This window comes from Triticum aestivum, chromosome 2D (genome assembly GCF_018294505.1).
Source record: "Triticum aestivum cultivar Chinese Spring chromosome 2D, IWGSC CS RefSeq v2.1, whole genome shotgun sequence".
NCBI lineage: Eukaryota > Viridiplantae > Streptophyta > Magnoliopsida > Poales > Poaceae > Triticum > Triticum aestivum.
The window spans coordinates 452,106,561-452,120,489 of record NC_057799.1 but is presented as its reverse complement, the minus strand read 5'-3'; positions in this window follow the sequence as shown (position 1 = coordinate 452,120,489).

Sequence of the window (13,929 nt, the reverse complement as noted above, 5' to 3'; positions counted from 1 at the left end):
ATGAGGTGTTACAGGCTAGATCGGTGTGACTTAGAATCGGGGTCCCGACAGGCGAAGAGATGGTGATACAAGTGTAATATGGATAGTAGATATTGATTTTTGTAATAGGAATGAAAAAAACAGCAAGGTAGCAAGTGATAAAACGGAGCACAAATGGTATTGCAATGCTTGAAAACAAGGCCTAGGGTCCATACTTTCTCTAGTGCAATCTCTCAACAATGCTAATATAATTGGATCACATAACCATCCCTCAATTTGCTATGAAGAATCACTCCAAAGATCCTATCTAGCGGAGAACATAAGAAGAAATTGTTTGTAGGGTACGAAACCACCTCAAAGTTATTCTTTCCGATCAATCTATAAAGAGTTCATACTAAAATAACATCAAGCTATCCTTTCCGATCGATCTATCAAGAGTTCGTACTAAAATAACACCATATGATACACATCAACCAACTCTAATGTCACCTAGACACTCCAATGTCACCGCGAGTATCCATGAGTTGATTATACGATATGCATCAAACAATTTCAGATTCATAATACTCAATCCAACACAAAGAACCTCAAAGAGTTCCCCAATATTTCTACCGGAGAAACAAAGACAAGAACGTGCATCAACCCCTATGCATAGATTACCCCAATGTCAGCGCTTCACAGCCTCAACTCAGGGCAAGGCGTCACTGAGCCGCTTGACCAGGCTGAAGTAACTGCTCGGAATGGGTCCGACTAGCCATAGCCGGACTATAATATCCTTCATGGCCAAAACCGGACATCCTATGCAGCTCCGCTAGCTGCATCATCTGGTTGTTTAGCAACGCTGGCCGCTCCGGCGCCAAGTACTACGACCAGAAGAGCTTCTCCGTCGCGTTCCCTTCTTGGGCCCAGAAATACTGGGCGGCGTTGGCAGCACTTCTCAGGAGATCCGCAAAGGCGTCTGGAGCACTCCATAGTCGATTTAGCAAAGCATATCTTCGACCGCCAAATATACTCTGTAAAAGAAAAGGCTTACCAGCCGCTATCTGTTCGGATTGCTTGATCTCCTCGCAAGCCGCCTGGGACTCGGTCTGCGCCTCCTTCGCCTCCTGAAGAGCCTTGGTGAGTTCGGCCGCTTGGGCCTTATTACTCTCCTCCAAGGACTCACACTTGTTGGCGGCATCCTGGAGCACTTGTTCCACTTCGCTCACCCTCGCCTCATACTGGCGGCGGGCGACCTTTTCAGCCTCTAAATCCGCAGCCGCTTTGTCTGCGGCTGCTTTGCTTGTCCTCACCTCCTCCTTGGCTTCCGCAAGGGCACTCTTGAGGGTCTCGACCTTGTTCGCGCTGCCTACAGTCATATACATAGCAGCACATGAGCTTAAACTCTGAGTTTGCATTACAATTCACGCTTGTAAGGGGTCTTTTAAAAGCATACCTTGGGCCTCATCGACCCGCTTGTTAATACAGTCAATCTCATCGTCAGCCAGCTTCAGTTTCCGCTGGAGTTCAGAAACTTCAGCGTCCTTGGCTGAAGTCGCTAACAGTAAAGCCTGTTTATCAAAATAGATAAGCGTGTTATCTCCGGCGAATATTTGATCCTCTGTCCGGCTCCTTTTTGTTGGGGAACATGGTAATTTCAAAAAAAATCCTACGCACACGCAAGATCATGGTGATGCATAGCAACGAGAGGGGAGAGTGTTGTCCACGTACCCTCGTAGACCGTAAGAGGAAGCGTTATGACAACGCGGTTGATGTAGTCATACGTCTTCCCGATCCGACCGATCCAAGTACCGAACACACGGCACCTCCGAGTTCAGCACAAGTTCAGCTCGATGACGTCCCTCGAACTCATGATCCAGCAGAGCTTCGAGGGAGAGTTCCGTCAGCACGATGGCGTGATGACGGTGATGATGATGCTACCGACGCAGGGCTTCGCCTAAGCACCGCTACGATATGATCGAGGTGGATTATGGTGGAGGGGGGCACCGCACACGGCTAAAAGATCAACTGATCAACTTGTGTCTCTATGGGGTGCCCCTCCCCCATATATAAAGGAGTGGAGGAGGGGGAGGGACTGGCCCTCCTAGGCACGCTCCAAGGGGAGTCCTACTCCCACCGGGAGTAGGACTCCAACCCTTCCAAGAGTAGGAGTAGGAGGGAATGAAGGAGGAGAGAGGGGGAAGAAAAAGGGGGTGCCGCCCCCCTCCTTGTCCAATTCGGACTAGAGGGGGAGGGGGTGCACGGCCTGCCCTGTCCAATAGGCCCATTACACTCCCCGGGGGGTTCCGGTAACCCCCTGGTACTCCGGTATTTTTTCGAACTTACCCGGAACCCTTTCGAAGTCCAAACATAGTCATCCAATATATCGATATTTATGTATCGACCATTTCGAGACTCCTCATCATGTTCGTGATCATATCCGGGACTCCGAACTACCTTCGGCACATCAAAACACATATACTCATAATACCGATCGTCACCGAACGTTAAGCGTGCGGACCCTACGGGTTCGAGAACTATGTAGACATGACCGAGACACGTCTCCGGTCAATAACCAATAGCGGAACCTGGATGCTCATATTGGCTCCAACATATTCTACGAAGATCTTTGTCGGTCAAACCGCATAACAACATACGTTGTTCCTTTGTCATCGGTATGTTACTTGCCCGAGATTCGATCGTCGGTATCCCAATACCTAGTTCAATCTCGTTACCGGCAAGTCTCTTTACTCGTTCCGTAATACATCATCCCGCCACTAACTCATTAGTTGCATTGCTTGCAAGGCTTATAGTGATGTGCATTACCGAGAGGGCCCAGAGATACCTCTCCGACAATCGGAGTGACAAATCCTAATCTTGGTCTATGCCAACTCACCAAGTACCATCGGAGACACCTGTAGAGCACCTTTATAATCACCCAGTTACGTTGTGACATTTGGTAGCGCACAAAGTGTTCCTCCGGTATTCGGGAGTTGCATAATCTCATAGTCATAGGAACATGTATAAGTCATGAAGAAAGCAATAGCAATATACTAAACGATCCAATGCTAAGCTAACGGAATGGGTCAATTCAATCACATCATTCTCTAATGATGTGATCCCGTTAATCAAATGACAACTCATGTCTATGGCTAGGAAACTTAACCATCTTTGATTCAACGAGTAGTCAAGTAGAGGCATACTAGTGACACTCTGTTTGTCTATGTATTCACACATGTACTAAGTTTCCGGTTAATACAATTCTAGCATGAATAATAAACATTTATCATGATATAAGGAAGTATAAATAACAACTTTATTATTGCCTCTAGGGCATATTTCCTTCAGTCTCCCACTTGCACTAGAGTCAATAATCTAAATTACATAGTAATGATTCTAACACCCATGGAGTCTTGGTGCTGATCATGTTTTGCTCGTGAGAGAGGCTTAGTCAACGGGTCTACAACATTCAGATCCGTATGTATCTTGCAAATCTCTATGTCTCCCTCCTTGACTTGGTCGCGGATGGAATTGAAGCGTCTCTTGATGTGCTTGGTTCTCTTGTGAAATCTAGATTCCTTTGCGAAGGCAATTGCACCAGTATTGTCACAAAAGATTTTCACTGGACCCGATGCACTAGGTATGACACCTAGATCGGATGTGAACTCCTACATGACTCCTTCATTTGCTGCTTCTGAATCAGCTATGTACTCCGCTTCACACGTAGATCCCGCCACGACGCTTTGCTTAGGACTGCACCAACTGACAACTCCACCGTTTAATATAAATACGTATCCGGTTTGTGACTTAGAGTCATCCGGATCGGTGTCAAAGCTTGCATCGACATAACCATTTACGACGAGCTCTTTGTCACCTGCATAAACGAGAAACATATCCATAGTCCTTTTCAGGTATTTCAGGATGTTCTTGACCGCTGTCTAGTGATCCACTCCTGGATTACTTTGGTACCTCCCTGCCAAGGCACACATCAGGTCTGGTACACAGCATTGCATACATGATAGAGCCTATGGCTGAAGCATAGGGAACATCTTTCATTTTCTCTCTATCTTCTGCAGTGGTCGGGCATTGAGTCTGACTCAACTTCACACCTTGTAACACACGCAAGAACCCTTTCTTTGCTTGATCCATTTTGAATTTCTTCAAAACTTTATCAAGGTATGTGCTTTGTGAAAGTCCAATTAAGCGTCTTGATCTATCTCTATAGATCTTGATGCCCAATATATAAGCAGCTTCACCGAGGTCTTTCATTGAAAAACTCTTATTCAAGTATCCTTTTATGCTATCTAGAAATTCTATATCATTTCCAATCAACAATATGTCATCCACATATAATATTAGAAATGCTACAGAGCTCCCACTCACTTTCTTGTAAATGCAGGCTTCTCCAAAAGTCTGTATAAAACCATATGCTTTGATCACACTATCAAAGCGTTTATTCCAACTCCGAGATGATTGCACCAGTCCATAGATGGATCGCTGGAGCTTGCACACTTTGTTAGCATCCTTTGGATCGATAAAACCTTCAGGTTGCATCATATACAACTCTTCTTCCAGAAATCCATTCAGGAATGCAGTCTTTACATCTATTTGCCAAATTTCATAATCATAAAATGTGGCAATTGCTAACATGATTCGGACGGACTTAAGCATCGCTACGGATGAGAAGGTCTCATCGTAGTCAACTCCTTGAACTTGTCGAAAACCTTTCACAACAAGTTGAGCTTTGTAGACAGTAACATTACCATCAGCGTCAGTCTTCTTCTTGAAGATCCATTTATTCTTGATGGCTTGCCGATCATCGGGCAAGTCAACCAAAGTCCACACTTTGTTCTCATACTTGGATCCCATCTCAGATTTCATGACCTCAAGCCATTTTGCGGAATCTGGGCTCATCATCGCTTCCTCTTAGTTCATAGGTTCGTCATGGTCAAGTAACATGACCTCCAGAACAGGATTACCGTACCACTCTGGTGTGGATCTTACTCTGGTTGACCTACGAGGTTCCGTAGTAACTTGATGTGAAGTTACATGATCATCATCATTAGCTTCCTCACTAATTGGTGTAGGAGTCACAGGAACAGATTTCTGTGATGAACTACTTTCCAATAAGGGAGTAGGTACAGTTACCTCATCAAGTTCTACTTCCCTCCCACTCACTTCTTTCGAGAGAAACTCCTTCTCTAGAAAGGATCCATTCTTAGCAACGAATGTCTTGCCTTTGGATCTGTGATAGAAGGTGTACCCAACAGTCTCCTTTGGGTATCCTATGAAGACACATTTCTCCGATTTGGGTTTGAGCTTAACAGGTTGAAGCTTTTTCACATAAGCATCGCAGCCCCAAACTTTAAGAAACGACAACTTTGGTTTCTTGCCAAACCAAAGTTCATAAGGCATCGTCTCAACGAATTTAGATGGTGCCCTATTTAACGTGAATGCAGCCGTCTCTAAAGCATAACCCCAAAACGATAGCTGTAAATCAGTAAGAGACATCATAGATCGCACCATATTTAGTAAAGTACGATTACGACGTTCGGACACACCATTACGCTGTGGTGTTCGGGGTGGCATGAGTTGCCAAACTATTCCGCATTGTTTTAAATGAAGATCAAACTCGTAACTCAAATATTGTCCTCCACGATCAGATCGTAGAAACTTTATTTTCTTGTTACGATGATTTTCCACTTCACTCTGAAATTCTTTGAACTTTTCAAATGTTTCAGACTTATGTTTCATCAAGTAGATATACCCATATCTGCTCAAATCATCTGTGAAGGTGAGAAAATAACGATACCCGTCGCGAGCCTCAACGTTCATTGGACCACATACATCAGTATGTATGATTTCCAACAAATCTGTTGCTCGCTCCATTGTTCCGGACAACGGCGTTTTAGTCATCTTGCCCATGAGCATGGTTCGCAAGTACCAAGTGATTCATAATCAAGTGATTCCAAAAGTCCATCAGAATGGAGTTTCTTCATGCGCTTTACACCAATATGACCTAAACGACAGTGCCACAAATAAGTTGCACTATCATTATCAACTCTGCATCTTTTGGCTTCAATATTACGAATATGTGTATCACTACTATCGAGATTCAAAAAGAATAGACCACTCTTCAAGGGTGCATGACCAGAAAAGATATTACTCGTATAAATAGGACAACCATTATTCTCTGATTTAACTGAATAACCATCTCGCATCAAACAAGATCCAGATATAATGTTCATGCTTAATGCTGGCACCAAATAACAATTATTCAGGTCTAAAACTAATCCCGAAGGTAGATGTAGAGGTAGCGTGCCGACCGCGATCACATCGACTTTGGAACCATTTCCCACGCACATTGTCACCTCGTCCTTAGCCAATCTTCGCTTAATCTGTAGTCCCTGTTTTGAGTTGCAAATATTAGCAATAGAACCATTATCAAATACCCAGGCACTAGTGCGAGCATTAGTAAGGTACACATCAATAACATGTATATCACATATACCTTTGTTCACCTTGCCATCCTTCTTATCCGCCAAATACTTGGGGCAGTTCCGCTTCTAGTGACCAGTCCCTTTGCAGTAGAAGCACTCAGTCTCAGGCTTAGGTCCAGACTTGGGTTTCTTCACTTGAGCAGCAACTTGCTTGCCGTTCTTCTTGAAGTTCCCATTCTTCCCTTTACCCTTTTTCTTGAAACTGGTGGTCTTGTTGACCATCAACACTTGATGCTCCTTCTTGATTTCTACATCCGCAGCCTTTAGCATCGCGAAGAGCTCGGGAATTGTCTTATCCATCCCTTGCATATTATAGTTTATCACGAAGCTCTTGTAACTTCGTGGCAGTGATTTAAGAATTCTATCAATGACACTATCATCCGGAAGATTAACTCCCAGTTGAATCAAGTGATTGTTATGCCCAGACATTTTGAGTATATGCTCACTGACAGAACTATTCTCCTCCATCTTGCAGCTGTAGAACTTATTGGAGACGTCATATCTCTCAATCCGGGCATTTGCTTGAAATATTAACTTCAACTCCTGGAACATCTCAAATCCTCCATGACGTTCAAAAAGTCGTTGAAGTCCCGGTTCTAAGCCGTAAAGCATGGCACACTAAACTATCGAGTAGTCATCAGCTTTGCTCTGCCAGACATTCATAACATGTGGCGTTTCTCCTGTAGCGGGTCTGGCACCTAGCGGTGCTTCCAGAACGTAATTCTTCTGTGTAGCAATGAGGATAATCCTCAAGTTACGGACCCAGTCCGTGTAGTTGCTACCATCATCTATCAACTTAGCTTTCTCAAGGAACGCATTAAAATTCAACGAAACAACAGCACGGGCCATCTATCTACAACAACATCGACATGCAAAATACTATCAGGTACTAAGTTCATGATAAATTAAAGTTCAATTAATCAAATTACTTAAGAACTCCCACTTAGATAGACATCCCTCTAATCATCTAAGTGATCACGTGATCCATATCAACTAAACCATGTCTGATCATCACGTGAGATGGAGTAGTTTTCAATGGTGAACATCACTATGTTGATCATATCTACTATATGACTCACGCTCGACCTTTCGGTCTCGGTGTTCCGAGGCCATATCTGCATATGCTAGGCTCGTCAAGTTTAACCCGAGTATTCTACGTGTGCAAAACTGGCTTGCACCTGTTGTATGTGAACGTAGAGCTTATCACACCCGATCATCACGTGGTGTCTCGGCACGACGAACTTTCGCAACGGTGCATACTCAGGGAGAACACTTATACCTTGAATTTAGTGAGAGATCATCTTATAATGCTACCGTCGATCTAAGCAAAATAAGATGCATAAAAGATAAACATCGCATGCAATCAATATAAGTGATATGACATGGCCATCATCATCTTGTGCCTTTGATCTCCATCTCCAAAGCACCGTCATGATCACCATCATCACCGGCGCGACACCTTGATCTCCATCATAGCATCATTGTCGTCTTGCCAACTATTGCTTCTACGACTATCGCTACCGCTTAGTGATAAAGTAAAGCAATTACATGGCGATTGCATTTCATACAATAAAGCGACAACCATATGGCTCCTGCCAGTTGCCGATAACTCCGATACAAAACATGATCATCTCATACAATAAAATTTAGCATCATGTCTTGACCATATCACATCACAACATGCCCTGAAAAAACAAGTTAGACGTCCTCTACTTTGTTGTTGCAAGTTTTACGTGGCTGCTATGGGCTGAGCAAGAACCGTTCTTACCTACGCATCAAAACCACAACGATATTTAGTCAAGTATGTGTTGTTTTAACCTTCACAAGGACCGGGCGTATCCACACTCGATTCAACTAAAGTTGGAGAAACTGACACCCGCCAGCCGCCTGTGTGTGAAGCACGTCGGTAGAACCAGTCTCGCGTAAGCGTACGCGCAATGTCGGTCCGGGCCGCTTCATCCAACAATACCGCCGAACCAAAGTCTGACATGCTGGTAAGCAGTATGACTTGTATCACCCACAACTCACTTGTGTTCTACTCGTGCATATAACATCTACACATAAACTTGGCTCGGATGCCACTGTTGGGGAACGTAGTAATTTCAAAAAAATTCCTACGCACACGCAAGATCATGGTGATGCATAGCAACGAGGGGGGAGAGTGTTGTCCACGTACCCTCGTAGACCGAAAGCGGAAGCATTATGACAACACGGTTGATGTAGTCGTACGTCTTCACGATCCGACCGATCCAAGTACCGAACACACGGCACCTCCGAGTTCAGCACATGTTCAGCTCGATGACGTCCCTCAAACTCACGATCCAGCAGAGCTCGAGGAAGAGTTCCGTCAGCACGACGGTGTGATGACGGTGATGATGATGCTACCGATGCAGGGCTTCACCTAAGCACCGCTACGATATGACTGAGGTGGATTATGGTGGAGGGGGGCACCGCACATGGCTAAAAGATCAACTGATCAACGTGTGTCTCTATGGGGTGCCCCCCTCCCCCGTATATAAAGGAGTGGAGGAGGGGGAGGGGCCGGCCCTCCTAGGCACTCCCCAAGGGGAGTCCTGGTCCCACCGGGAGTAGGACTCCAACCCTTCCAAGAGTAGGAGTAGGAGGGAAGGAAGGAGGAGAGAGGGGGAAGAAAAAGGGGAGCGCCCCCCTCCTTATCCAATTCGGACTAGAGGGGGAGGGGGCACGCGGCCTGCCCTGGTCGCCCCTTCTCTTCTCCACTAAGGCCCAATAGGCCCATTACACTCCTTGGGGGGTTCCAGTAACCCCCCGGTACTCCGATATTTGTCCGAACTTACCCGGAACCCTTCCAAAGTCCAAACATAGTCATCCAATATATCAATCTTTATGTCTCAACCATTTCGAGACTTCTCGTCATGTCCGTGATCATATACGGGACTCCGAACTACCTTCGGTACATCAAAACACATAAACTCATAATACCGATCGTCACCGAACGTTAAGCGTGCGGACCCTACGGGTTCGAGAACTATGGAGACATGACCGAGACACGTCTCCGGTCAATAACCAATAGCGGAACGTGGATGCTCATATTGGCTCCTACATATTCTATGAAGATCTTTATCGGTCAAACTGCATAACAACATACGTTGTTCCCTTTGTCATCGGTATGTTACTTGCCCGAGATTCGATCGTCGGTATCCCAATACCTAGTTCAATCTCGTTACCGGCAAGTCTCTTTACTCGTTCCGTAATACATCATCCCGCAACTAACTCATTAGTTGCATTGCTTGCAAGGCTTATAGTGATGTGCATTACCGAGAGGGCCTAGAGATACCTCTCCGACAATCGGAGTGACAAATCCTAATCTTGATCTATGGCAGCTCAACAAGTACCATCGAAGACACCTGTAGAGCACCTTTATAATCACCCAGTTATGTTGTGACGTTTGGTAGCACACAAAGTGTTCCTCCGATATTCGGGGGTTGCATAATCTCGTAGTCATAGGAACATGTATAAGTCATGAAGAAAGCAATAGCAATATACTAAACGATCCAATGCTAAGCTAACGGAATGGGTCAAGTCAATCACATCATTCTCTAATGATGTGATCCCCTTAATCAAATGACAACTCATGTCTATGGCTAGGAAACTTAACCATCTTTGATTCAACGAGCTAGTCAAGTAGAGGCATACTAGTGACACTCTGTTTGTCTATGTATTCACACATGTACTAAGTTTCCGGTTAATACAATTCTAGCATGAATAATAGACATTTATCATGATATAAGGAAATATAAAGAACAACTTTATTATTGCCTCTAGGGCATATTTCCTTCACTTTTTCCAAAGAGCCGAATAGAGTCTCAGGGGCTACTATCTATATACAGGCATATTCTTCCACTACGAAAAGCGGCTAAGCATATTATATCACATACCTCAAAGCCTGTTAATAGGCTAGTGAAAGCTTTGTTTAGTCCGCTTTTGGCGAACTGAAACTTCTCAACCACCGTACCCATCGAGGTACGATGCTCCTCCACGACGGAAGCACGTTGAAGTGCTTCCCTCAACGTGTCTGGCGCCTCCGGATTCATGGAGGTCGCCGGTGGAGTCGGCGCTCCCCCTCCCTTAAAGGGGCTGCTCGCTCGATACCGGAGCCATGTGGGTCTCTGGAGTTGAATTCGGCTGGGGGCCGGACTGGTCCGGGCTCCCGTCGTCAGTTTCCATAGGGGTTGTGCCCCCCATGTTTTCTGCAGCCGAGGCATTACCCTCTGGCGTCGTTTCAGTGGCCTTCCGCACCTCTCCCTAGCCCGGAGAGGTCCTTTGGGACAACACCTCGGTGTCATCCGCGGCATATGGCGGAGAGGCTCGCGGAGGCGTTTCGCTCTCCATCATCTCCGGCGCCAGTGAGTTCCCCGAAGACGACGATTGTTGGGGGAGATCATGGGCCGAACTGAAATACGTAAATGATATGTTATCCTACAATTTGTAAAAGGCTAGATATATGTATAGTATCTTTGAATACTTACAACTTGGCCAGGGGCTTTGGCCCGGGGCGCCGCTTGGGAATGGCTTCGGCGTCCGATTCCGAATCGATCGAAAGGGAGATCTTCCCCTTCTTGGACACCTTCGCCTCTAGGTCCACGGACGCCGCCCTTTTCTTCTCCCCCTTTGAGGGGAGAATTGCTCTTCTCCTCTTCCTCTTCGTCTTCATCTCCCTTGTGGAAGGAGAGAGCTTCGGTATCTCCGAACGCAACATTCGAAGTACCTTTACGGCGAAGGCCACTTCTGGCTTCCTTGCCCTTCTTCTTGGCCTTCTTCTCTGGCGCCTGGTGCGGCACCGGGACTAGCATCTTCGTTAGTAGAGGAATGGTTGGGTCTTCGGGCAGCGGAGCCGGACATCGGATCCGCTCCACCTTCTTTGTCCAGCCCTGAAGGATGAATGGAAGGCTTAGCATACTCCTTGGATTTACAAGTTGAGGTTATGTTTGGAAATCTGAAAACTTACTGGAGTGGCCAAATGAGCGCAGTTGAGGCCGAGGTCTTCGGTCGTTCCCGGCCACGACTTCTAGGCCTTGAAAAGCAGCTTACATATCTCTTTGTGTGTTGACGATGTCCTGGACTAGGGGGTACTCACCACGTCATCTCTCGATCAGTTAGATTGGGCCGAGGACCCCCATGGCCGTATACTCATGGGCTAGTTCGGACAGCCCATGCCGCATACAAGGAAGATTCTACAAGACTTGGCGCCCAAGACAAGGACTCCTCTAAATCCTAGGCCTACGGTGCATATATAAACCGAGGCCAGGCTAGTCAATAGACAATCTCACATTCATTACTAAAATCTCGTGGTAGATACATGTACTCTGTACTACACACATATGAATACAATCAAAAGCAGCATGTAGGGTATTATCTCATCAAGAGAGCCCGAAGCTGGGTAAAACCTCGTGTCCATGTTACCAACGCTCCAAGACGCCTAGCTTAGGACCCCTACTACGAGATACGCCGGATATTGAACCGACATTGGTGCTTTCATTGAGAGCCTGCTGGCGGTCGCCACGGGGCGATGGGAATTCGGATCGTCTCCGGCGCGATCTACGCATCGGAGCCGAGCTTTATGGTCGATGTCGGCATCTTTTGTCGCCGGCTCGACTGGTCACCTTGGCTTAACCAAGGACTATGCCCTACCTCCAATCATCATGTTCGGACGAGGGCCTTCGTCAACATCAACTCCGATCTCTATCATGATCATGGAAGAATCATCCATGGAGCTCGGGGGCTCAATGTCAACATTGCCCTCGGGCGACCGTGCTGTTTTTTCCGAACAGCAAACTTGTATCCGCTGCCACCACATCCTCGAGCATCGCTTTGACGATTCCTTCGGTGGAATTGTGCGGAATTAAGTGTACAACAACCATGCTAAATTTTGTCGAGTTCCGATGGAGGAATCTCTGGCAATCTACGATATACCAGAGCCCTGTCAAATCTGGACAGGAATCTAGACGAGTTTAGGGCGTGGTCTCCAGAGCCCAGCTCGGAGGTCCTTTGGAAGATCCAGCTGTTCATCTGCTGCGGAATTCCCATATCTACCACCCCTCCAAATTTCAGCTTGATCCGACGGTTCAAACTCCGGGAACCTTCCGATGAGTGGACCAATTTTCGGATATGTTTTCTGTGCGAATACGAATCCGGCCCGAGTTCATGTTCTTCATGAACGGAATATTCGACAACCCTTTTGAAGGAATTTTTTCCTAGGGTATTGTGCGTTGTTTTTAAACACGTACCCATAAAATTTTAAGCCTCCTCCGAGGTAATCTTCACCATCACGCTGGGGTCAAACCAGTCCGGCAATATTGCTCCACGGCTGCCGACCTGCGCTAGACACGTCGCCGCTTTGTTGAGCCGAGCTCAACTTCTTTGATCATCATCTCGGCAAGCCGAACAAGAGTTCGGCATCGCGAAGGATAAATCATCACCAACATCGCTGCCCCACGGATTACACGGAGCAGGCACACCGGCTTCGTTGCATGGTCACTTCATCAAGCCGGCATTGACCGCGTCACAAGTCACGACCTGCGTCAACGTGGCCGCACTGTTGCTTCTTCAAGCCGATGTCCATCACGCCGACCTGCTTCAACACCTCGGCTGACATGGAAGCTGCAACATCTCTTCATCGACCTGCTCCGTCACCTCGGCTGGACCGGGGACTTGGCTATTTCTTCATCAACATACTCCGGTGACTTCGGCGTCACCAGCCGACCAGCTTCATCACGTTAGCTGGACCGAGGGCTTTGTCTCGGCAAGCCAACCTTTGCCAGCATCGCCATGCCGTCGCTTTATCACCCATCAGGCAATGGGTGTGCAGATCGAGTCCCAATTTTGGGAGTCACCTTTCTTCGGATTGCTACAACAAATAAACCAGGTGCTATTTATCCTAGTAATTTTTGCTTCTTTGGGTTTATTTTTCCCAAGGAATTATTACTCTGGTTTGCTCCATCATCTGTACGCAGGTCTATCAAATGGTGGCCGCAGTAACGATGGTCACATGGTGGTTCCGTAATGGACTTCGACTACGTCACGTGGTCTCTTCGGCAAGCCGACGTCGTTGTCCCAATCAGCGTAAATCGGCTCGCGTGATCACCTTGTTGGTCGTGTTGCCATACCGACGTGTTCGGTTACCTTGGGGACTTTGGCATCGTTGAGAGAGCTCTAACTCATCGAGTGTTCGGCACACAGGCCATATGTATTTTATTACTCACTTTGCACAAATTATTAATTATGCAACATTTTTTAAATTTATTATTATTCCTATTATCCCCGGCTTGCACTATTTTCTATGCATAGATAAAGGATCCGGATCGGGCAGCGCTGTCACCTCTACGTACCGACGTACCACGTCACCTTGGCTGGACCGAGGGCTTCGTCATCGCTTCATTAACCCATGACGGGGACTTCGGCGTCACACTGCGGGCCTGCATTGGTCGTGCTA